Here is a 26,380-nt window from a genome sequence, read left to right on the forward strand (position 1 = left end):
CAAAAAAGTGTCACACATGTGGTATCACCGTACTCATAAGAAGTAGGGCAATGTGTTTTGTAGTGTCTTTTTACATATACCCATGCTGGGTGAGAGAAATATCACTCTAAAAGTAAATTTTTCCCATTTTTTTATACAAAGTTGTCATTTTAGAGAGATATTTCTCTCACTCAGCATGTTTATATGTAAAAAGGCACCCCAAAACACATTTCCCAACTTCTCCTGAGTACGGCGATACCACATGTGTGACACTTTTTTGCAGCCTAGGTGGGCAAAGGGGCCCAAATTCCTTTTAGGGGGGCATTTTTAGACATTTAGATTCCAGACTTCTTCTCACGCTTTAGGGCCCCAAAAATGCCAGGGCAGTATAAATACGCCACATGTGACCCCATTTTGGAAAGAAGACACCCCAAGGTATTTCGTGATGGGCATAGTGAGTTCATGGAAGTTTTTATTTTTTGTCACAAGTTAGTGGAATATGAGACTTTGTAAGAAAAAAAACAAAACAAAAAAAAACATAATTTTCTGCTATTCTCCTTATATTGAGCATACGGGTAATGAGATTTTTTTTTTTCCCTTCAGCCTCTGGGATGAAAAAAAAAATGAACGGCACAGATTTCTTCATTCGCATCGATCAATGTGGATGAAAAAATCTCAGCCCAAAAAAAAAAAAAAAGGAGGGGAAAGGCGTCTGCCAGGACATAGGAGCTCCGCCCAACATCCATACCCACTTAGCCCGTATGCCCTGGCAAACCCGATTTCTCCATTCACAACACGTTCAATTTGGATTGTCGTGTCTGCGTGAATGGAGGAGAGCATGTAAACGTCACACTTGTCTCTCCATTTCACCGTGAGCAGTTCTTCGTTACACAAGGCTGCCCTCTCCCCCTTTGCAAGACGGATGGTAACGAGCCGTTGGGGAAGCCCTGGCAACTAGGTCGCGTGGTGCCACAGCAGCCAATCTGTTCTAAAAACAAATGTCTGAAGAGGGGCACATTTGTGTAAAAATTGTCCACATAAAGATGGTACCCCTTGCCAAATAAGGGTGACACCAAGTCCCAGACTGTCTTCCCACTGCTCACCAGGTAGTCAGGGCAACCGACCGGCTCCAGGGTCTGATCTTTACCCTCATAGACATGAAATTTGTGCGTATAGCCTGTGGCCCTTTTACAGAGCTTATACAATTTGACCCCATACCGGGCGCACTTGCTTGGGATCTATTGTTTGAAGCCAAGGCACCTGGTAAAATGTATAAGAGACTTGTCCATGCAGGTGTTTTGCTCAGGGGTATACAAATCTGCAAATTTGGTGTTAAGGTGGTCTATGAGGGGCCGAATTTTGTGTCGGTCAAAAGCTGGGTGGCCTCTGGGACGAGAGGTGCTGTTGTCACTAAAGTGCAGGAAACGCAGGATGGTCTCAAATCGTGTCCTGGACATGGCATCAGAGAACATGGGCATGTGATGAAGTGGGTTTGTGGACCAATATGACCGCAATTCATGCTTTTTTGTTAGGCCCATGTTGAGGAGAAGGCCCAGAAAAGTTTAAATTCGGAAACTTGGACGGGTTTCCACCGGAAAGACTGGGCACAAAAGCTTCCCGGGTTGGCGGCTATAAATTGAGTGGCATACCGATTTGTTTCTGCCACAACTAAGTCCAAGAGCTCCGCAGTCAAGAACAGCTCCAAAAAAAAAACAGTGCCGAACCGATCTGAACTGTCTCAACCCGAACTCCAGACTGGTCGGTGAAAGGGGGAACTACTGGTGCGGCTGAAGTTGGGGGCTGCCAATCAGGGTTTGCCAGCACTTCAGGGACACTAGGGGCTCTACGGGCCTGTCTGTGCGGTGGCTGCGACGGGGGAACTACTGCACGTGCCACTGTACCAGCTTCAACTGCCCTTCTGGTGCTCGCCACTTCACCATGTTGTACGGCAGTGCTGGTACTAGGTCCAGGATGGGCTGCGCTGTTGGTGTATGCCTCACCACGTAATCCGACAGCGCCAGCCCCACTCTGCTGCCCTTGAAGCGGATCCTGCTCAACCTGTGGTCTAGCAACACGGGGCCGGGTACGCCTGGTGGTATCAGGGACCTCAACCTCCTCGTCTGAACTTTGGGTCAGACTGCCACTGCTTTCTACAGGTTCGTATTCTGACCCGCTGGATTCATCCAATGAGGGTTCCCATTCCTCATCTGACTGGGTCAGAAGTCTGTAGGCCTCTTCAGAAGAATACCCCTTATTTGCCATTTAGTCAACTAAATTTAGGGGGTATTCCCTGAGACTACCCAAGAAAAAAAGCTAGCCTGTCTTACAAATGGGAGGCTAGCGAAGTACTGGAAGCCGCTGCGATTGATAACAAATCAGATTTTTTTTTATCGCTGCACTGCCGCACTGTCACTGCGGCGGGGCGGGCGTGGGTGAACGCACGCGTGGGCAACCGATCAGGCCTGATCGGGCAAACACTTTGTTTTGGGTGGAGGGTGAGCTAAGGTGACACTAATACCTTTATAGATCTGACTGTGACCAGTTCTGATCACTTACTGATACTATAAAAGTGCCAATGCTGATTAGCGATACGCTAATCAGTGAATCAGTGACTGTGGCGCGGTGGGATGGCCGCTAATCGACGCTAACTACCTAACAAAGGGGCCTAAACTATCCTAAAACCTTACCGTCAATACTAGTGAAAAAAAAAAGTGACGGTTTACACTGGTCACTTTTTTCCCTTTCACTAATGATTGACAGGGGTGATCAAGGGGTTAATTGGGGTGATGGGGGGTGATCTGGGGCTAAGTGTGTGGTGTCTTGTGTACTTACAGTGATCTGTGCTCCTCTGCTGGGACCAACCGACGAAAAGGACCAGCAGAGGAGCACAGAAGCCATTTAACATCTTATATTTATAAATATAAAGTGTTAAATGGCTTTTGATTTGTTTTTTTGAAAATCACCAGCCTGCCAGCGATGATCATTGGTTGGCAGGCTGGTGCCGAAATACTCCTTGAACTTTTGCCGGCCCGCAATGCGCATGCGCGGGCCGGCTGTGTGCGTAATCTCGCGTCTCGCGAGATGACGCACGGATGCATCGACGAGGAATGAATCGACCGCCTCCGGACCGTGATTCTGCGTTAGGTGGCCCGGAGGCGTTTAAAGGTATCACATGTATCTGTTACATGTGCACTTGGCAGCTGCAGGCATCTTTGTTGGTCCCGTGTTCATATGTGCTTGCATTGCTGAGAAAAATTATGTTTTAATATATGCAAACAAGCCTGTAAGGGCAAATGGGGTGTTGCTATTACACCTGGAGGCTCAGCTCTCTCTGCACCTCCAACACCCTCAAAATTTTGAATTGCAAATATAAAAAAGTAACTTGTTTGTGAAAAGATGCACACAGTGGCGTAACTAGAAATGACTGGGCTCCACAGCAAATCACTATATACAGTACAGACCAAAAGTTTTGACACACTTTCTCATTCTAAGAGTTTTCTTTGAAAATTGTAGATTCACACTGAAGGCATCATAACTATGAATTAACACATGTGGAATTATATACATAACAAAAAAGTGTGAAACAACTGAAAATATGTCATATTCTAGGTTCTTCAAAGTAGCAACCTTTTGCTTTGATTACTGCTTTGCACACTCTTGGCATTCCCTTGATTAGCTTCAAGAGGTAGTCACCTGAAATGGTCTTGCAACAGTCTTGAAGGAGTTCCCAGAGATGCTTAGCACTTGTTGGCCCTTTTGCCTGCACTCTGCGGTCCAGCTCACCCCAAACCATCTCGATTGGGTTCAGGTCCGGTGACTGTGGAGGCCAGGTCATCTGGCGCAGCACCCCATCACTCTCCTTCATGGTCAAATAGCCCTTACACAGCCTGGAGGTGTGTTTGGGGTCATTGTCCTGTTGAAAAATAAATAATGGTCCAACTAAACGCAAACCGGATGGAATAGCATGCCGCTGCAAGATGCTGTGGTAGCCATGCTGATTCAGTATGCCTTCAATTTTAAATAAATGCCCAACAGTGTCACCAGCAAAGCACCCCCACACCATCACACCTCCTCCTCCATGCTTCACGGTGGGAACCAGGCATGTAGAGTCCATCCATTCACCTTTTCTGCGTCGCACAAAGACACGGTGGTTGGAACCAAAGATCTCAAATTTGGACTCATCAGACCAAAGCACAGATTTCCATTGGTCTAATGTCCATTCCTTGTGTTCTTTAGCCCAAACAAGTCTCTTCTGCTTGTTGCCTGTCCTTAGCAGTGGTTTCCTAACAGATATTCTACCATGAAGACCTGATTCACACAGTCTCCTCTTAACAGTTGTTCTAGAGATGTGTCTGCTGCTAGAATTCTGTGTGGCATTGACCTGGTCTCTAATCTGAGCTGCTGTTAACCTGCGATTTCTGAGGCTGGTGACTCGGATGAACTTATCCTCCGCAGTAGAGGTGACTCTTGGTCTTCCTTTCCTGGGGCGGTCGGCATGTGAGCCAGTTTCTTTGTAGCTCTTGATGGTTTTTGTGACTGCACTTGGAGACACTTTCAAAGTTTTCCAAATTTTTCGGACTGACTGACCTTCATTTCTTAAAGTAATGATGGCCACTCATTTTTCTTTACTTAGCTGCTTTTTTCTTGCCATAATACAAATTCTAACAGTCTATTCAGTAGGACTATCAGCTGTGTATCCACCTGACCTCTCCACAACGCAACTGATGGTCCCAACCCCAATTATAAGGCAAGAAATCCCACTTATTAAACCTGACAGGGCACACCTGTGAAGTGACTACCTCTTGAAGCTCATCAAGAGAATGCCAAGAGCAAAGCAGTAATTAAGGCAAAAGGTGTCTACTTTGAAGAACCTAGAATATGACATATTTTCTGCTGTTTCACACTTTTTTGTTATGTATATAATTCCACATGTGTTAATTCATAGTTTTAATGCCTTCAGTGTGAATCTACAATTTTCAGTCATGAAAATAAAGAGAACTCTTTGAATGAGAAGGTGTGTCCAAACTTTTGGTCTGTACTGTATGTCATTGTATAATACTGTTGAGGGGCCCCGACAATAAAATCTTTTAATCCTCATCCTGGGTGGGCCCCTTTGAGTTTGGGCCCCAAAGCAGCAGCTTCCCCTGCTTTCCCTATAGCTATGCCACTGGATGCACATCTACCAGAAGATGTGACTTTTTAATAAAAATTGTTAATTAATCTGTAATAAAGGCATAAAATAGGCCTAACAAGTCTAATACTTGTCGAACAAAGTGCAAATGCCTCCAAAATAGACGTACTTTCATTTGTAAATGTGCCTAAAAAAATTAGACTAAAACATGTGCAAAACACTATAAAAAATGATCCCCAGTGTATTAGCATAGAGAAGTGTGATAAAATATAAATATAAAAAACGCCAACTAGCAATCCCTTAATGGAATAAAATAAAAATGTCTGGAAAAATATAAAATGTGATTAATTTAAAATGCATATTCTTGCACATTCCTTAAATAACATAGTCATACTCAGTGACTAGGGTCACTAGGGTGTTTGGACCTGGGAAGGGTCTTTTGTCTGGCACCTCCACTTAATACTTAAAAAAAATTGTACCCCTTGTGGGGATTTGCTCTAGTAGACAGGCTTGTGGACGCAGTATAGAGGCAACGACAACGTCTTTAACTGAAACAGTTCGGTGTTTATTCACACATTAGGATAAGCAAAACAAAAAGTCAGTTTCAAGGAAAACTGTTGCAGTGTCCCACTACCCTCGTGGGTACTGAAAAGTTGTCGTGTATTAATTCTATGCCTTATATAACCTGTTGTATGCTGCAGTGCATCTTTATGCATAATCCCTGCCTACAGATGTGTCAGATTGCATTACACTGAGCCTACCACTAGGGGGAGACAACACATCCCATATATATAGCTCAGCTCAGGCCTAGCCACATGCTTAGCAGTATATTAATTCAGAAAGCACTAAAGAAGCAGACCCCCAAAGGGTTACGGCCATCACTATAAGTGCATTAGGATGTTTGGCAATAAAAGTGAAGGATTTACCAGCCTCCGGCAGCCTCACTGACCTGCACTGGGATAACATGGACCAGCTTAGAAGTCCTCTACGAGTAAGCATAAAGTCTATATCATTAATGAGAGACAGACATCACACCTGTAAGCAGTGGACCTCTTTACCTCTGTCCATCTTAGAGAGACTGTTTTCTATATGGATGTGACTGTTACTAGGAGCAACGTTCAGTAAAAGTTCTAAGTTGGATTGCACCATCCTTGTCTTAGTCTTCAGTTCCTCAAGTAACACTGGTTGTATCACCACAAAAGGCACTGGCGTCACGACCACAAGGGACCTTGCCATAGGCACATTAATACAGACCATCAAGGGCACCTCGAATCACCATCTGGCCTGTGTCCCTTATGCCAGAGTGTTCCCCAGAGAATTCCTGTGCCGTTCTCCTTATCACTTATGTGAGCCTGCCCAGGGATGACATAACCGTGAGTAACCAGAACTGTATTTACCTCGGCTCACCTATTGCTCACACCGTGACCTCACATGTAATTCCCCTGTCGTTCTTGCATACCGCATAATAAATCTTGGCATCACGAACAGGATCGGATGCATTCCTTTGTGCCTTTTAATAAACTGTCTGAACAGGATTTGCAAACCCCTGCACCATCATAGACTGCCTATTGCGAATTAGCCCCAACTGTTGGAATGCTTTTATTGGACTAAAGAACTGTTTAGGCTACTTAGAGACTGTCTGCATGTATTGCGCTACACTTCTATTACAAAACAGCATTGTTAAAAGGCAAAATTGTGGATTTTTCAAGAGTCAATACTGCTGCTTGCTGTGTTTGAATGGACTGTTTTGCACTTAAGATGGCCGCCTAAGGGACTTATAATTGTTTTGTCACGACCATTGGTCATGGTCGTGACTCCTTGGGTGCCGCATGCTGTTGCCCGCGGTTTTCCGTTGTCAACCGCAGCTGGGTGCACTTCGTTGTTTCCTCAGTAGAATGAGAGTGACAAGGGGGAGGGGAGTAGGTAGAATGAGAGTGACAAGGGGGGAGTAGAATGAGAGTGACAAGGGAGGGGGGAGAAGAGAGTGACGAGGGAGGGGGGAGAAGAGAGTGACAAGGGAGGGGGGAGAAGAGAGTGACAAGGGAGGGGGGAGAAGAGAGTGACAAGGGAGGGGGGAGAAGAGAGTGACAAGGGAGGGGGGAGAAGAGAGTGACAAGGGAGGGGGGAGAAGAGAGTGACAAGGGAGGGGGGAGAAGAGAGTGACAAGGGAGGGGGAGAATGAGAGTGACAAGGGGGAGGGGAGTAGAATGCGAGTGACAAGGGGGGAGTAGAAGGAGAGTGACAAGGGGGGAGTAGCATGAGAGTGGACAAGGGGGGAGTAGAATGAGAGTGACAAGGGGGGGAGAAGAGAGTGACAAGGGAGGGGGGAGAAGAGAGTAGAGTGACAAGGGAGGGGAGGAGAATGAGAGTGACAAGGGAGGGGGGAGAAGAGAGTGACAAGGGAGGGGGGAGAAGAGAGTGACAAGGGAGGGGGGGTAGAATGAGAGTGACAAGGGAGGGGGGAAGAGTGTGACAAGGGAGGGGGGTAGAATGAGAGTGACAAGGGGGGGTAGAATGAGAGTGACAAGGGAGGGGGGTAGAATGAGAGTGACAAGGGAGGGAGGGAGAAGAGAGTGACAAGGGAGGAAGAAGAGAGTGACAAGGGAGGGGGGGAGAGTGACAAGGGAGGGGGCAGAAGAGAGTGACAAGGGAGGGGGGGGAGAGTGACAAGGGAGGGGGGAGAGAGTGTCAAGGGAGTCCCCAAAGCCAGACCAAGAGCCAGACTGCAGCCAGAGACCAGATCATCTTATTGTCCTGGTGGTAAGTAGACAATGCAATATGTTTATAATTTAATTGTTTAATTATTAATACTACATTGGAAACTAATTTACCTCACATTTAGGGTCCATTCACACATCCGTGTGTGTTTTGCAGATCCACAAAACACGGACAGCGGCAATGTGCGTTCCGCATTTTGCGGACCGCACATTGCCGGCACTAAGAGAATATACCTATTCTTGTCCGCTATTGGGGACAAGAATAGGACATGTACTATTTTTTTCAGGATCGGAATTGCGGATCCGGGTCCGCAATTCCGGATCTGATAAGGAGGGGGGGGGGGGGCGTCAATTTTTATCTTGCCTAGGGCAGCAAAAATCCTGCACCAGCCCTAGTCAGAGGTCAAAATGAGGTTCTTCAGCATGAAACAATAAACCGGTGAGACACTCACTTTACAAGAAGCCCTTAGAGCTGTGGTTCAGGTAGACCCCCGTGAGGCAAAGAAGCAAGACAAAACTTTGAAAGAACAATTCTTTGAAGGTGTTAACACTGACAACCTAAAAAGCCAGTTGAGAATGTTAGCTGCATAACACCCAAGTGTCACCTTCCTAGACTTTAAAGAGCTAGCCATTAGTATTCTGGGAAAGAGTCCGCAGCCAGAGCCTGCTAAATTTACTGAGACTTCTGTCCATACGCCTGCTACCCCTTCCACGTGTTGTCCGGTAGCCAATCAGGCAGCTCAAACTCACAGCACAGGTTAACTTCTTGACAAAAAGCCTGGAGAAGGTGTGTCAAAAACTAGAACAGTGGAAGAAGTCTTTATTATTAGAGGATGAGACACCCATACGAAAATAACTTTTCCCTCCTGACTACAAAGATATATATCCCAGAGGGCCTGGCGGGCGCCCAAATGACCACTCCAACATCCGTAGGTGACCTATTTGCGCCTACTGTGATAAGTCAGGGCATACAGAAACAATGTGCTGGCGGTTAAAAGAGAAACCCTCGAGGCTAAGGACCGCCCCTCGAGAGGTAAACCAGTAGGTCCACAAGATCTCAACTGGATGCCCAGATATGTAGGATCCCGTCCGGAAGTAGCAATCCAAATTAACGGAATTCACTTTGTCGCCTCTACTGGACACCGGATCCCAGGTCACTACCATCCTACGGCCTGCATTTGATAAATACTGGGACCAGAGCCAACTTACGCAACCACCAGAATCCTGGTTGGATCTTACAGCCAGCAACAGGAAACCCGTGCCAATACATGGTTATTGGGAGCCAACTCTGCAAGTAGGAGAATCCACCCTACCTCGACAAGGTATTATTGTTGTACAAGATGGAGACAAAGGTGGCTCTTCAGTAATCCTAGGAATGAATGTCCTTAGGAATTGTTACACCGAAATGTTCGAGGCATCACGCCAATCTATGCCTACTGCTTCACCTGCCTCCAAAAGGGTCATACAGCAGAACATCCGTGTGTTAAGCGCACAGCAGAAATGTGCCAAATGAGAAAGGGGAAATCTGCTGTATCCGCATCTGAGGTGACCAACCTGTGATCCTTAAGCTGAATACCGAGACACTCATATGGTGCCGTGCTACCCCGGGAATTCAAGGTCAAGAATACCAAGCCATGGTAGAGCCCTTCGTGCTAGATGATGAGCTGCAAGGAGCTTAGTGACTGTTTCCCAAGGTAAAGTGCCTGTCCGCCTCCTAAACTTGAATGATCACCACATTACACTCACTAAACACTATCCTGTAGCTCAGTTATTGCAAATTTCAAAAACCAAATTGAAGGAGTGTAACGGCACCGTTTCCGCAGACAAGGGGTTAAAATCCGTTTAGGCGATATGCCCCTTTCCGAGAGACAGGCACAGCTACTGCAGAACACCAACCTCCCGAACTGGATACAAAATAGCACTCCAAACTGGAACCTCACAAGTAGCTGTCAGTCAGACGAACAGGAAAAGCGTATCCGTCAGCTTACACTCCTGGCAATCAGTCTCCAACAGCATACAGGGAATCCCCCAATAACGAGACAAGGCTCCGTCTTGAGGGTCAAGCAGTGATCTGAAGTGCTGGCACACCCAGCCTGGTTTTTATTACACTTTGTTGCAGATACAACATATCCCCACAATGCATCATGGTTTCCTCCCCTCTGTCCCGGAGACGACCGAACACAATCCAATTATCTCTCAGGACAAAGGGGAGATCACCAATACACATGTGGAGACAACAGGACAGGAATCACCACCCAAACACACAATGGCACACCCCCACAGCAAACACAGACATTTAACATATCCCCAGATAGCTCAAGTCTGAGTGCATATCATTAGGTGACTGGCACTCAGAATACATGAATACAATAATATTAGCTATCTGGGTGCCCTCACATAACATACAATTTAACCGAACGCATAATAACATAAAATACAATTCTACAGACAGATTTAAGCTGTGCGGCCGGTCTGTTTTCTCCTTTAAAGTTACTATGGGCCATAATCCTGAGGCAAGAGGCTTTTAAACAGTCCTCTCCAAAACCCAGTGGCGAGGTTGGTTTCGCCACACATCTCCCCCCCCCAGGGAAGACTAACCAGATACCTGACCTCACGCCGGTCGGTACCTGAGTTAGTCTGGCAGCCCACCCACAACCCAATACTGGACCTGCTGAATTTCGTAGCCTGTCTCTGTCCAGTAAGTCCACCAAGGTGATGTTGGAAGCTGGTACTCCCGGTCTCTGTGTTGCTCCCTGTTTTGGAGTGGAGGTTGCTTTGTGGGCAGGGATCAGCGGTACTCAGCCCTGGTGCCAGCACTACCACGGAAGAAGCCTGGTTGGAGCCTGGTTGTTGGAGGGGGAGACCGACTGTCTCTACCCCCTGTGCTGTAAGTGCAGAGACCACGGTCCCATCTGCACTGTTGTGGGGCTTACTGTCTCCCCCTGGTGCATTAAGCTGCCGCTGGGGAGAGGTGGTAACGAGCTCCTCTCCCATACATACTTCCAGCCGCTGGGGAGTGCGACCGACCGCCTCCGCTCCCAATACAGTGTCCTGCTGCTGGGGAAAGGAGACTGGGCTCTCTATTCCCTGTAGGACACTCTGCCGCTGGGGGACAGGACCGACTGTCTCTGCCCCCTGTAACTCCGTCTGCCGCTGGGGAATGGAGACTCGGCTCCCAATTCCCAAAAAATCATGCTGCTGCTGGGGGGCAGGAACAACTACCTCTGCCCCCTGTAACTCAGCCTGCCGCTGGGGAGGGAGGCCGCTGCTCTCCCCTCCCTGCACTTCACACTGCCTTCCCGGCATATTACTCTGCTGCTGGGGAGCAGGAACAACTCCCTCTGCCCCCTGTAACTCAGCCTGCCGCTGGGGAGGGAGGCCGCTGCTCTCCCCTCCCTGCACTTCACACTGCCGCTGGGGAATGGAGACTAGGCTCCCAATTCCCTGCAGGACCGGCGGAGAGACCTCGGTCCCATCTCTACCGGCCACCTGGGGTCCTTCCCAGTAACACTCTACAATATCTGCCCAGCTGAATGGGTCTGGATCTGGGTCTGTCACCTTACCGTCCTGCTGAGCCTTCTCAATGGAGTGGAAGAGATCTCTGTAGTCCTGCTCCAGTTCCCACTCCAGGGTTGCTAGGTGAGCCAGGTCTTGCTCTACTTCATGGGGGTCATCCCACTCATGCCTAGCCTCCCTCTCATAGAAAATGTCCTGAAGTCTGGACTGTGCAGGGCTCCCGAAGTCAGGCTCTGCAAAGGACTCCCATAACAAGCCAGGACCATCAAACTCCTCTCCCTCTGGCTTGTCATGCTCAGCTGTCCAGGGTATAAACTGTGCCACATACCACCAGAGCGCCTGGTAGGCATCCTCCAGCCATAGCTCCTGCCATACCCGGTGCTGTAGTTCCATCACCCATTCCTCCAGGGGCTGCTCTCCCAGGAAGGACATCCGCAGGGCCACTTGCTTCTGCAACCGCTGCTCTTCACTGGGGAGACTCTCACCTCGCTGGTATTGTACATTATCCAGGGCCTGGTACCAGATGCCTTTCCTTAATGCATCCCGGCCATCCAGGTCCTCCTCCTCGTATAACACTGCTGGTTCCATCCTGGTGCTTTTAGGGTCGCTGTACTGGGACATGCGTTGCCCTTAAATTGTAGAATCCAAAGAAATGGTGTCTCCTGTAGCTGTCCTTCTGGCTGTAGGAACGATCCCACTGCTGCCACCAATGTAACGGCACCGTTTCCGCAGACAAGGGGTTAAAATCCGTTTAGGCGATATGCCCCTTTCCGAGAGACAGGCACAGCTACTGCAGAACACCAACCTCCCGAACTGGATACAAAATAGCACTCCAAACTGGAACCTCACAAGTAGCTGTCAGTCAGACGAACAGAAACCACAAGGAGTTTTGAACATCGTGAAGGAACATCATCAAGCCTTCAGTAAGCACTCTACTGATTATGGGGAAGTCCATGGAATCAAACACACTACTGGCTCTCACCCTCAAATAAGAGAAAGGTACCGGCCTATACCACCAACGATGTACCAATCTGTGAAATAAATGATCCAGGAGATGAAGGATTCCAATATTATCCAAGACATGGGCTACACCACTAGTTCTTGTCCGGAAAAAGGATGGCAACATCAGGTTCTTTGTGGACTACAGAAAACTTAATCAAATCACCCACAAGGATGCCTATCCCTTACCCAGAATTGAAGAATCCCTGACAGCACTGGGGTCATCAGCCTATTTCTCTACCCTTGATCTGACCAGTGGATACTGGCAGGTACCCATGGCTCCTGAAGACTGAGAGAAAACAGCTTTTACCACCCCCATTGGCCCATTCAAGTTAAATTACATGCCTTTTGGACTTTGTAATGCACCAGGAACATTTCAACGACTAATGGACCGCTGTTTAGGCTATAGAAACTTCAAGACTGTCCTACTCTATCTGGACAATGTAATTATTTATTCCAAATCCTACGAAGACCACTTGAAACAACTTGCAGAAGTTTTCCAAGTCCTCATTAAACATGAACACAAGATCAAACCATCTAAGTGCTACCTGTTAAAGCCAGAAGTCAAGTACCTGGGACATGTTGTCAGTGCAGAAGGTGTTAAACCTGATCCGGAAAAGTTAGCTGCAGTCCAGAATTGGCCTACTCCTGCCACAGTAAAGGAGGTGAGAAGTTTCCTTAGTTTTGCGAACGCTTCATCCCTCACTTCGCCCAGATTGCTGAGCCAATTCAGGAACTCCTAAGAGGACATCCAAAGAAGTATCAGAAGACTCAGATACCTGTGGAGTGGAATGAAGACAGGGAAATTGCCTTCCAGCTCCTGAAAAAGAAGCTGACCGAACCACCTGTCTTGGGATATCCAGATTACCAACAGCCATTCCATCTCTATGATGCCAGCCAGAAAGGCCTGGGAGCTGTTCTGTCCCAAATGCAAGAAGGACATGAAAGAGTGATTGCTTACGCTAGTAGATCCCTGAAAGGAGCAGAAAAGAATGACCGGAACTGCAGCTCTTTCAAGTTAGAGTTCCTCGCACTTGTGTGGGCTGTCACCAAAATGTTTAAGGACTACCTTGCAGCAACTCCCTTCATAGCTTTCACCGATAACAACCCACTGGCACATCTCAATAAAAGTTCTAAGTTGGATTGCACCATCCTTGTTTCAGCCTTCAGTTCCTCAATTAACACTACAGTAAATGGTTGTACCACCACAAAAGGTACTGGCGTCATGACTACAAGGGACCTTGCCATAGGCACATTAATACAGACCATCAAGGGCACCTCAAATCACCATCTGGCCTGTGTCCCTTATGCCAGAGTGTGCCTCAGAGAATTCCTCCTTATCACTTATGCGAACCTGCCCAGGGACGACATAAGTGTGAGTAACCAGAACTGTAGATACCTTTGCTCACCTATTGCTCACACCGTGACCTCACATATAATTCCCCTGTTGGTCTGGCATACCGTACAGTCATCTTGAGTCTGGTGTTTGTTCACACCGTGCAGGAGTCCCTGGACATAGCAGAAACCACCTGCTCTCACGCCAACAAGGTAGCAGGCCTTTTCCCAGGCCCAAACTCCCAGGTCCTAACACAGAGACTGACATAGCTTCTCTGTTAGCGAGGAGTAAATTCTCATCACCTGACAGTGCTGCCTGTGTCTTATAGCCTAAACCAAGACGCGTTCTGGAATGCGGGGAGCAGCCACCCACCCTGCACTTTGGCTGCTCCCAGTAAGAACCGGCCCGGATCGGCTGTACAGCCATACTGAATAGCAAAACCATGTCAGTCAGCACTAGCTGCCACTGACACATGAAATTACTGGCTCTTACCTCACCGAGGCCAGGAATCTTGGTGACACATACCTTCCGTCAATGACCCTTGCGCCTTCCTACATACCTCCCCCCTTTGTTCAACCCTGAGGGGGTGAACACTTGCCAGACAGTGTACCCGGGACAGGGCATCTGCGTTTTTTTCTGTAAGTGGCCTGCGCTGTGTTCCACTGAGAACTTTAAGTTCTGTAATGACAAGAACTATCTGGTGACCCGAGCATTCCTCTCTTTGGCTTGGCTCATCCACTTGAGAGGGGAGTGGTTGGTCACCAGACGGAACTTTCTCCACTACAGCCTGCACTTGAGGTAGGTGACTTTCCCAGTCGGTGCTATGAATAATGATATTGTCCAGGTACGCCGAAGCGTACCATCGAAGTGGGCATAGTACAACGTCCATTCACCTTTGAAATGTGGTGGGAGTGCCATGTAGACCAAAGGGTAATACCTTGGTCTGATACAGCCCCTCGGGTGTGATGAAAATTTTTTTTCCTTGGCAGCCTCCTTCAAGGGTACCTGCCAGTACCCTTTGGTGAGGTCCACCACAGAAAAATACCGGGCTTGGCCTAACTTCTCAATAAGCTCATCTACTCGGGACATAGGATATGCGTCAAACTTGGACACCTCATTCAGTTTGCGGAAATCGTTACAGAACCGCAATGTCCGATCCAGCTTGGGTATTAAGACTATTGGACTGGCCCATTCACTTTTTGACTCCTCAATGACACCTAGCTGGAGAATTAACTGCACTTTGTCCTCGATGGCTTGTCGTCGAGCCTCGGCTACCCGGTACAGTTCTAACCGGACTTTTGCCTGAGGCTCAGTGATAATGTCAGATTATGGACGCGCATCCAGGGAGGTCCGAGAACACATCCATGTTCTGACAAATGAACTCCCTGGCTTCCTGAGCCTGTTTACAGACCTACTGTCCTGATGAAGGGGGCAGTCCGCCCCTGAAACGCGTAGACGAAAATATAAATAAAGATCCACTTTTATTTTTTTTAAATCATATTCTTTTTATTAAAGATTTTCCATTTTAACAAAAGACAGAACACTGTCCCCCCAAGTCCCCCTCCCTCCCTCCCCCTAACATACCCCCTGGGACAAGAGCAAGTATAAGACATCACATCATAATATCTGACAAATCATTGCCTTAGTTTTACATATTACATTACCGTAACTCAGAATTGTACAGCTGTGAGCAATGTGTTACGTTCCAGATGAGTGAGTAGACATGTAGAAGTATACAAGAGACCCTCCCTTTTCTGAGACCCTTAAAGTTGATTATCTTACATACTTTTATGTATTCTCTTTGCCCCCCCTTTCCACTCATTCCTATACATCCCTCATTCACTCTCTCATTCACTCACTCCCTCTCTCATTCCTTTACATTCGTAGATTATAGTGTTGAATCCATAGTGACCATATCTTTTCGAACTTTTTTAAACAGTTCCTTTTTTGGTATACATAGTTCTCCAAACTAATCAGCACGTGTATTTTTTTCTCCAATTCTTCCACTGATGGCGGTTGTCTACTTAACCAGTGAAATGCTATTACCTTCCTAGCCTGATACAATACCCTAATGACAGCCAATCTTTTCTCAGGCAGTGAATTTGGTATAGTCACACATCCCAACATACATTCCGTCACTTTCATACTGAGTTCAACATCAAAAACAGTTTTCACCAATTCAACTACCCAGGTATCTCCTCAGTCTAGGGCAATTCCACATCAAGTGAATGAGATCTGCATTCGCTACATCGCACCTTGGGCAGCAATCGTCACTCCTGTACCCCATTTTTTTCATCATGACAGGAGTTTTATATACTCTGTCTAGTAACAACAGTTGAGACACCCTTTGAGCCTCACTAACCGCAACTTGAGTAAAATCCTCCAGGACAGTATCCCATTGTTCCTCCGTTAAGTCAGGGGCATCCCTCTTCCATTTATCATACAGCTGGAATTGTTGCTTCTTAAATTGCGCTTCCATAAGACATGAGTAATTTAAAGATATCACTCCTTTTGTACCTCCACTAGATTTCACCAGGTCTACTACCAAATTTTTCTGCGCAGGGCAGACCGCTATCACCTGGTCCTGAGCACATGGCGCGTGTCTAAGTTGCAGATATAAATAGAATTGGGACTTCTGCAGCCCAAAATCCTGCTGCAGACTTGAGAATTCTTTAAGTACATTATTATCAAACAATTGACCCATATATTTCAGTCCTAAAGCATTCCACGCCTTTACCCCACTAACCTTGTTTACTTCAGTATACATAAAATTCGGCCATATAGGAGTGATATCTGAGTAACCTTGAATACCTATGATTTCTCTGACCTTCCACCATGTATTGTGGATGGAATGAAGTATCCTGAATGCATTACCCTTCGCATGAAAAGTACCCTCCTCCAGAGCAGATCTCAGGTTTTGACAGCCCACGTGAGACTGAATAATTTTGCTGGCTGTACCCAAGCCATCCGTCGACTCCCATCCTCTCATATGCTGCAATTGTGCCGCCAGATAATACATCCTTGGATCAGGAACCCCCAAACCTCCCCCAGTCTTTGGCCTGCATAGAGTTTCCAATTTAATGTGGGGGGTACCTTTCTTCCAGATAAGGTTCCTGAATATTGCATTGACTACATAGATCCTAAGAGGAAGCCATACAGGGGCATTATGTAGCACATAGAGAAGTTGTGGCATCAGTATCATTTTTATCAGATTCGTCCTGCCTATGATAGATAATGTTAGTTTTGTCCAAACATTAACTTTCTGTCTAAACTTCTGAAGCAGAGGGGTAATGTTCAATTTCTCAAAATTTAGCTCACTGCGTGAAACTTGAATACCCAGATATTTGAAAGAGTGGACAACCTGTAAACCCTCCACACATGAGCTGGTGTTAGTGACATCTTCCTTCAATGGCATCAGCACTGACTTAGTCCAATTAATGCATAAGCCTGACATTTTCCCAAACCCATTGATCACTTCCATTGCCACCGGAAGAGACTCCCTCTAATTATACATAAATAATAACAGATCATCAGCGTACAGTGCTACTTTCTCTTCTAGTGAACCATATGTGAAGCCTTTTATCCCCACCGAAGATCTAATGGCTTCCGCTAGAGGCTCAATGGCTATCGCAAATAGCAGAGGTGACAAAGGACAACCCTGCCTCGTCCCTCTATGGAGTCTGAAGCTATCTGACAAATTGCCATTTACCCTAATCCTAGCTGATGGTTTATTGTATAAGAGCTGGATCCACCCTATAAAGGACTGGCCATACCCTAACTTCTTTAATATCTTCCACAAATATCTCCATTCTACACTATCAAAGGCTTTGGCCGCATCTAGAGATGCGACCGCCACCTCCGAAGCTTGTCTCTGGCTTTGGATATTTAGGTATAAGCGCCTGATGTTGACCGCCGTAGACATATTCGGCATAAAGCCAGCCTTATCAGGGTGAATAAGATTAGCTATAACCGAGTTCAAATGATTCGCTAGAACTTTTGCCAGTATTTTAATGTCTACCTGAATTAATGAGATTGGCCTATATGATTCAGCCTCCAAAATATCTTTACCCGGCTTCGGGAGAACCACAATTGTTGCCTCAGTCATACTAGAAGGTAGTCTTTTCTGTGCCATTGCCTCCTTAAAAACCTCCAATAGTTGGGGTAGCATAACTGAGGCAAAACGTCTGTAAATCTCCACCGGCAAGCCATCTCCACTCGGGGCTTTATTATTAGACATACTTGACAGTGCCAATTCGGTCTCAGTGATTGTTATAGGGGAGTCTAACTTAACACGCTGATCTGAAGTGAGTGTAGGCATATGCAATCCCCCAAGGAAGGAGTCCATTTCTTCATCAGAAGCGGATAAACGAGATACATACAGATCAGAGTAAAATCCCCTCATAATCTCCAGTATTCGCTCCTGAGTATTACATAGATCCCCAGCTGAATCCCTTGAGATCAAAGCTAGCACCCTTCCTGTCCTTTCTCCTTCCTCATAATACATTTGTTTTTGGAAGAACTGCTTGTTCCTAGCATTAAGTAATAGCCTATCATTCAATTCTTTCTGTGCCCCCTTCCATAATTCTCTATGCCTATCAATTGGTTCTTTTATATAGTTAGCTTCAGCTGTCTCCACCGCTCACGTTAAAGCCTGCACCTTGGCTCTAGTTTCACTCTTTTTCCTGTTAACTTGTGCTATAAGCAACCCTTGCATGAAGGCCTTCATGGTGTCCCAGACTATTAACCGTGTAGTTGTAGGCAGATTAATCCTGAAAAACTCCTCCAATTGCCCTTTGATATCACCAATCTCCGGCACAATAGACAACCAGAAAGGGTTAAATGACCATACCATACCTTTACCTATTCTAGATGGCCTAAAGGCAGCAGAGACTAAAAGAGGAGAATGATCCGTCAGCTGCCGAGGAAGGTATGCAATTTCTTGTATTACTTTTCCCATTTCTGCGTTTACTAATGCCAGGTCAATTCTAGACAGCGAGTTAAATGTACTAGAACAACATGAATATTGTCTTACCTGTGGATTCCGTTCCCTCCAAATATCCACTAAAGAAATCTCCCGCAAGAGTCTCCCAAATGCAGTACATTCTCCCGATTCCCTCGTTTGCATCCCGATCCTATCAACTTCAGGACTTATCACATTATTAAAATCTCCCAGTACGATTGTTGGAACTCCTGGGAAGTCTGTCATAAAAGCTAGAACTTTCCTAATCACCAGCGGGGAGTATGGGGGCGGAATATACACTCCACATATCACACAGGGTTGGTTATACAGGGTACCATATATACACACATAGCACCCGTCAGCATCTACCTTGCTGGAAAGGCAACAAAACGGTATATTTTTATGTATCAAGATACTGACCCCTCTAGCATATGTAGAATACGTGGAGTGAAATCCCGCCCCCACCCACGCCAATCTAAGCAAATGTACCTGCTCCGCAACAGGTGTGTCTCCTGAAGGCAGCATATGAGAGGATGTAGCGGACGAATGCTTTCCAGAATCGCCTTCCTTTTAGTCTTTTCTTTGATCCCACGCACATTCCAGCTAAAGATTTTAATACAATTAGCCATTAGTAATATAGCACAATCTCCTGCCCAAAAGAAGGACCTCAACCCTTACACTGAACATTCTGACATTTTGCTCTGGAGGACGGCACTCCCACATCCATTCCACACTCATCTCATCATGTGTCCACTCACAGCACAGCTTGCTTTGCCCCATACCAAGTCCCAAAACTTCCCTAAACTGTAAACCTGCCATTAAGTGGCAAAAACTCTATAGCAAACTACAGTTTACTGGGCTAACCGATTGGCCCCACACCTCGCCCAATTATTAGGCCCGTGGGATTATACTGTAACAACCGGTAAGTCCAGCAGTATTCCCCAGCTAATAGACAATATTAGCAGGAGGGACGTAGCCTAAACTGACTACCTAACTTTACAGTGAGAATCTGGAAACTGTCAATCACACTATTAGAAATAGCTAGTCTCCATTTAGCTTCCCGCATCTCACCCGGGCGTATATATTATATTTAGAGCAGACATACAGGTCCTTCTCAAAAAATTTGCATATTGTGATAAAGTTCATTATTTTCTGTAATGTACTGATAAACATTAGACTTTTATATATTTTAGATTCATTACACACCAACTGAAGTAGTTCAAGCCTTTTATTGTTTTAATATTGATGATTTTGGCATACAGCTCATGAAAACCCAAAATTCCTGTCTCAAAAAATTAGCATATTTCATCCGACCAATAAAAGAAAAGTGTTTTTAATACAAAAAAAGTCAACCTTCAAATAATTATGTTCAGTTATGCACTCAATACTTGGTCGGGAATCCTTTTGCAGAAATGACTGCTTCAATGCGGCGTGGCATGGAGGCAATCAGCCTGTGGCACTGCTGAGGTGTTATGGAGGCCCAGGATGCTTCGATAGCGGCCTTAAGCTCATCCAGAGTGTTGGGTCTTGCGTCTCTCAACTTTCTCTTCCCAATATCCCACAGATTCTCTATGGGGTTCAGGTCAGGAGAGTTGGCAGGCCTATTGAGCACAGTAATACCATGGTCAGTAAACCATTTACCAGTGGTTTTGGCACTGTGAGCAGGTGCCAGGTCGTGCTGAAAAATGAAATCTTCATCTCCATAAAGCTTTTCAGCAGATGGAAGCATGAAGTGCTCCAAAATCTCCTGACAGCTAGCTGCATTGACCCTGCCCTTGATAAAACACAGTGGACCAACACCAGCAGCTGACATGGCACCCCAGACCATCACTGACTGTGGGTACTTGACACTGTACTTCAGGCATTTTGGCATTTCCCTCTCCCCAGTCTTCCTCCAGAATCTGGCACCTTGATTTCCGAATGACATGCAACAGTCCAGTGCTGCTTCTCTGTAGCCCAGGTCAGGCGCTTCTGCCGCTGTTTCTGGTTCAAAAGTGGCTTGACCTGGGGAATGCGGCACCTGTAGCCCATTTCCTGCACACGCCTGTACACGGTGGCTCTGGATGTTTCTACTCCAGACTCAGTCCACTGCTTCCGCATGTCCCCCAAGGTCTGGAATCGGTCCTTCTCCACAATCTTCCTCAGGGTCCGGTCACCTCTTCTCGTTGTGCAGCATTTTCTGCCACACTTTTTCCTTCCCACAGACTTCCCACTGAGGTGCCTTGATACAGCACTCTTGGAACAGCCTATACGTTCAGAAATTTCTTTCTGTGTCTTACCCTCTTGCTTGAGGGTGTCAATGATGGCCTTCTGGACAGCAGTCAGGTCGGCAGTCTTACCCATGATTGCGGTTTTGGGTTTTGAGTAATGAACCAGGCTGGGAGTTTTTAAAAGCCTCAGGAATCTTTTGCAGGTGTTTAGAGTTAATTAGTTGATTCAGATGATTAGGTTAATAGCTCGTTTAGAGAACCATTTCATGATATGCTAATTTTTTTAGATGGGAATTTGGGGTTTTCATGAGCTGTATGCCAAAATCATCAATATTAAAACAATAAAAGGCTTGAACTACTTCAGTTGGTGTGTAATGAATCTAAAATATATGAAAGTCTAATGTTTATCAGTACATTACAGAAAATAATTAACTTTAACACAATATGCTAATTATTTGAGAAGGACCTGTATATCACCCTCAGTGAGATTCAAGATAATCCAGTAATTCACCCTTATTATCCTGACCTATATCCAAGTTGTAAAGAGTGGAAAACATCCTTCTATACTCCTGTGATAGACACATATTCATGTACATTCAATGCGTTATACAGTACCTATGACCCACCTTCGCAACCCCCTTAACCCATCCGCATGACAGAGGCAGAGTCTCTTCAAGCAGGAGGCTGAAGTTCCATCTTAATCTGACGTTCGTTTCTGTCCAGCCATCTTGTCGCCTCTCTTGGATCCTCAAAGAAGCTGGTGGTATTTAAAGCCACAACACGCAACCTAGCTGGATATAGCATAGAATAGGGAACCTCCAGGCTTCTCAGCCTCTTCTTGATTTCTAGAAAACGAGCCCTCCTTTTCTGGACTTCCATAGAATAGTCCGGTAATAGCGAGATTCTATGACCGTCAATGGATAGTTCCTTTAGCTCCCTAGCCTTGCGTAGAAGAATATCCCGGTCTCTATAATGTAGCAATTTAGCCAGGACCGTTCTCGGAGGTGCTCCAGGAGGTAGAGGCCTAGTCGGCACCCTATGGGCGCGTTCCACAGCGAACAGCGGAGTTAGAGTATCCTGTCCGACATGCTCTTTCAGCCATGTCTCAAAATATTCAGTGGGATTTCTTCCCTCCACTTTCTCAGGCACTCCAACAATCCGCACGTTGTTGCGGCGTAAGCGGGTTTCCATATCGTCCTGTTTTGCCGCCAAAACACTCAACATTCTAGCATGTTCTGAGGTATCTCTTTTCAGAGGCTGTACCTCGTCCTCCACCTCACCCACTCTATCCTCCAGTGCAGTAGTGCGCTCCGCCAGTTTTCTAAAGTCATGTCTAATAATAGAAATGTCCTCTTTAATAGCGCCTACCTGGACTGTTAGTGCACTCAAGGACTTGCCACATTTGGAAATGGCATGTAGTACATCCTTAAGAGTGGGTTCCCCGGAGTCTGATTCGCATGTCTCATGCTCCAGCTCCTCACCATTCCCTCTCAAAGCCTCGTACCTCTTGGCGCTCTGATGTGCGCTTATGACATTCACCTGTCCTTCAGGTTCCGAGTCATCTCCTTGGTCCACTGACCCAGTGTCCTGGATCTCTCTGCGCTGTCTGCTGTTAGTTGCTCGTGAGGACCTTACAAATTGGCTTAGCTTTACTGCAGCTTCTTTCTGTATCTCTGCAGCGCGCTCCCGCCGCTTCGGCGTGCTGATCCCGGCTCCATCTTGGGACTCCTTGTCTGTGCCTCTGCCTTCTCTTTTCCTCGACATGGTAGCTGTCTCCGCTCTCCAACACCTCTGGCTCTGTCACCACACTGCTCCCCAACTGTTTAGGCTGTAGATTTTTACAGATTTCAGGGTAATCGCAGGATAAATAGCTGGGCAGATGCGGGAGCTCTCTCTGCGTGCGACCGCTCACATGCCTAGCTAGCCACGCCCCCCGATCCACTTTTTATTTATTTATCTACCGAGTCCTGACTTCTTCTGCAGCAGCGCCGCTTCCAAAAAAGGTTAATTTCTTCAAATCTATCCACTATCTATTTACAGGAGAGGCTGTCAGCAATTTTCACTGTGGCAGCCGCTTCCCTTGCTACAGACAGAGGGGCCGAAACCGCTTACCCTAAGAACCCTGGTCGTGGGCTGTCTTCCGTACAGGTTTCCCTATCTTTCCATGGTTTGAGCAGATTCACATGCTCCGGCTTTCGCCTCCCTGGCTGGTGTACCTTGTAATCTATGAACTTACTGTCTACAGTCGGTACCAGAACCAACACCCGATCACCCGGGTTAAAGTTCCGGACCCGAGCCCTCCGGTTAAAGGCCCTACTCTGGGCTTGCTCTGCTGCCTTCATATGCTCCCTAACCAGAGGTAACACTGTTTCCATCCGTCCTTGCATCTGGGTGACGTACTCAACAACACTTTTGTGCGGTGTGGGTTGATGCTGCCATGCCTCTTTGGTGACGTCCAACAGACCGCGAGGGTGTCTGCCGTATAGCAGTTCGAAGGGTGAGAACCCAGTAGAGGCCTGGGGCACTTCTCGCACTGCGAACATGAGCTAGGGCAGAAGAAGGTCCCAGTCCCTCCCATGCTTAGACACCGCTCTTTTTAACATATTTTTTAGATTTTTTTTTTAAACCTCTCTACCAGGCCATGATACACAGACCCCCGTAACTGTTTTATGTGGAGCAACTTTTATGTGTTCCCTCATGACCTTGGACATAAACACCCCTCACAGTAGTATTGCCCTCATTGTACAAGTTTCACAGTAGTTTTGTCCAGTTATGTGCCCCTTCACGGTAGTTATGCCCACATTGTACCCCCTCACTGTAGTTATGCCCACATTATGCCCCTTTGCAGTATTTATGCCCATATTGTGCCCCCTTAAAGTACTTATCCCTTGATTGTGCCCCCTCACAGTAGTTATGCCCTCTATTTGCCCCTTTCACGGTTGCAATGCCCTAGATGTGCCCCTTCAGAGTAGTTATACCCTCACTGTGCTCCATAACTGTAATAATGCCCTCTGTTCCCCTTCACAGTAGTAATGCCCATTGTGCCCCCTTCACAGTAATAATGCCCATTCAGTACCCCATGACAGTTATACCCACCCCCTTCACAGGAGTAATGCCCTCTGTGCCCCTTCACAGTAGTAATGCCCTCTGTGCCCCCTTCATCGTAGTAATACCCATTATGCCCCCTTCATAGTAGTAGTGCCCTCTGTGCCCCCTTCATAGTAATAATGCCTATTGTGCCCCTATTCATAATAGTAATGCCCATTGTGCTCCCTTCATAGTAGTAATGCCCATTGTGCCCCTTTCACAGTAGTAATGCCCATTGTGCCCCCTTCACAGTAGTAATGCCCATTGTTCCCCCTTCGTAGTAATAATGCCTATTGTATCCCATTTATAGTAGTATTGCCCTCTGTGCCTTCTCCATAGTAATAATGTCCATTGTGCCCCCTCCATAGTTTAAATTCCCATTGTGCCCCTCTACAGTAGTAATGTCCATTCTGCCCCCTTAATAGTAGTAATGCCCTCTGTGCCCCGTTTCTAGTAGTACTGTCCTCTGTGCACCCTTTGTAGTAGTATTGCCCTCTCTGCCCCCTCTGTAGTATAATTTCCCTCTGTGCCCTCTTTGTAGTAGCATTGCCCCCTGTGCCCGCTTTGGAGTAGTAATGCCCTCTGTGCCCCCTTTAGAGTAGAAATGCTCTCTGTGTCCCCTTTGGAGTAGCAATGCCCTCTGATGCCTCCTCCATTGTAGTTAGAAATGTCGCAGATTCAGCTGCAAATCCCCTGTGTGACCAAACCTGTGACAGATATACGCCAAAAATTTGAATATATCTAATAATACCTGCCCCCCATAGTTAGTATGTAAAAGTGAAAGGGTTTCTTGGTCCTGAAAATTGTTAGGAAATATGTGCAAACTATATCTATATTGCAATTTACTTATCTTCAAAATCATATGCTAGTCCTACACTTCAGATTTTTGACACCAGCACTGATGATATCTGTGTTTAGAGAGTTGATGTACCTGCCACATTACAACTGTGGCCAATCACTGTCTTCAGCATTGCGGGGACTACCAAAGCATTCCTAGTGGAGCCACAAGGGAGTAAACACCTCCAAAATAAAGATGGTACCCACTCGAGAGCGCAGTGGGTGCCATAACCGGCAAACTACAGACATTTAACCTCTCAGATGTTGTCGTAAAATGTGACCACAGCATCTGAGAGCACTAAAACCATAAGCTGTGCAGTTTCCAGCCTGGGGCAGCTTTCCCTGACTAAGATTGCGGACGAATCCAAAAATGGCCATTCTATTAAAATATAAAACATATTTATCTCATACTGCGAACGGTGTAACGAAAAAAAATGGCTGATTCACAATTTTTTTTATCACTTCAATAAAAAATTAATAAAAAAAGACATGCACACTCCAAAAGGTATCAAGTAATACTAGCAATTGTCCTGCACAAATGAGTAACCACACAGCTCCAGAGACATAAATATAAAAAAGTTATGGGGGCCAGAATATGACAATGAAAAAAAATGAATTTTCTAAAGTTTTTCTTTTTTTTAAGTATTAAAAGACACAAAAAAACTATATTTTTGTAATCATATTGACCCATAAAATGGAGGGCACAGGTCCATTTTACTGTGTAGGGAATGCTGTAAAAATAAAACCCCAATTTTTTTTTCAGCCTTCCACTATATTTTATGCAATAGTAAATGGTACCACTGAAATGTACAGCACATGGTTATGTGAATGGAAAGAAATAAAATAATGTATGGCTCCTATAAGGCAGGGAGTAAAAAAACTAAAATGCAAAAACGGAAAATAGCAAGGTCCTAAAGGGGTTTATTAGATGAGTAATGTTTTGTTTTTAAATTTTTTGTTTTGTTTTTTGTTATTCTAGTGTTCCCTACTGCTTAATGACCTCAACTCACTTTAAGCTTCTTGAACTAGAGCAGTATATTACAGCCACACAGAATTTTGATCTTGGCAATAATAAATATAATAAATAATAATATTGTTGACTTATTCCACAACACTTTACAATCAGAGGGCACATGTGCAAACAAAATAAGACATTACAGTTACAAACAATTGAATAATTCAAACAACAGTAGTGAGGTCTTTTAGCTGTGAGATTACGTAAAGCACTCTCATAGGCATTAATAGAAGCTAATACACAGAAACACTGATTACAGAATATGCTACTGTCTTACCTTAATCTAGTCACCAGAATGTATGTCACCATGGGAACTGCTACTGGTCCAGCCTTCTCTCATATATTTTCAATGCACAGCACTTTAGAGACAGAAGTCTGAGGCTCCTTTAAACCTTCTGAAGACCTATTCCCATGACCAGCACCATGTGATTATCACAATCTTGCAACACTTTTACACAAGCGTAAATTCACTTCTTTAATTCACTGAACTTTCTTTGCATGATTAATATGCTTTGAATTTTTTTTTCCTTACTGACAATGGACCTACTTTGTTTAAATGATATAATAACCTAGTCATAACGTTGTCATACCAA

At 45.9% G+C, this 26,380-nt stretch overlaps 1 protein-coding gene across 1 annotated transcript in view; it reads right to left on the reverse strand.

The window, feature by feature from the left end:
- SLC39A10 (solute carrier family 39 member 10) overlaps positions 1-26,179 on the reverse strand; it is a 319,796-nt gene extending 293,617 nt beyond the window's left edge. Inside the window, exon 1 of the mRNA XM_044304420.1 lies at positions 26,065-26,179. The gene's annotated coding sequence lies outside the window, so the exon portion shown is untranslated. The remainder of the gene's footprint in view (positions 1-26,064) is intronic.
- Between the last annotated feature and the right edge of the window lie 201 nt (positions 26,180-26,380).

Source organism: Bufo gargarizans, chromosome 8 (genome assembly GCF_014858855.1).
Source record: "Bufo gargarizans isolate SCDJY-AF-19 chromosome 8, ASM1485885v1, whole genome shotgun sequence".
Classification (NCBI taxonomy): domain Eukaryota; kingdom Metazoa; phylum Chordata; class Amphibia; order Anura; family Bufonidae; genus Bufo; species Bufo gargarizans.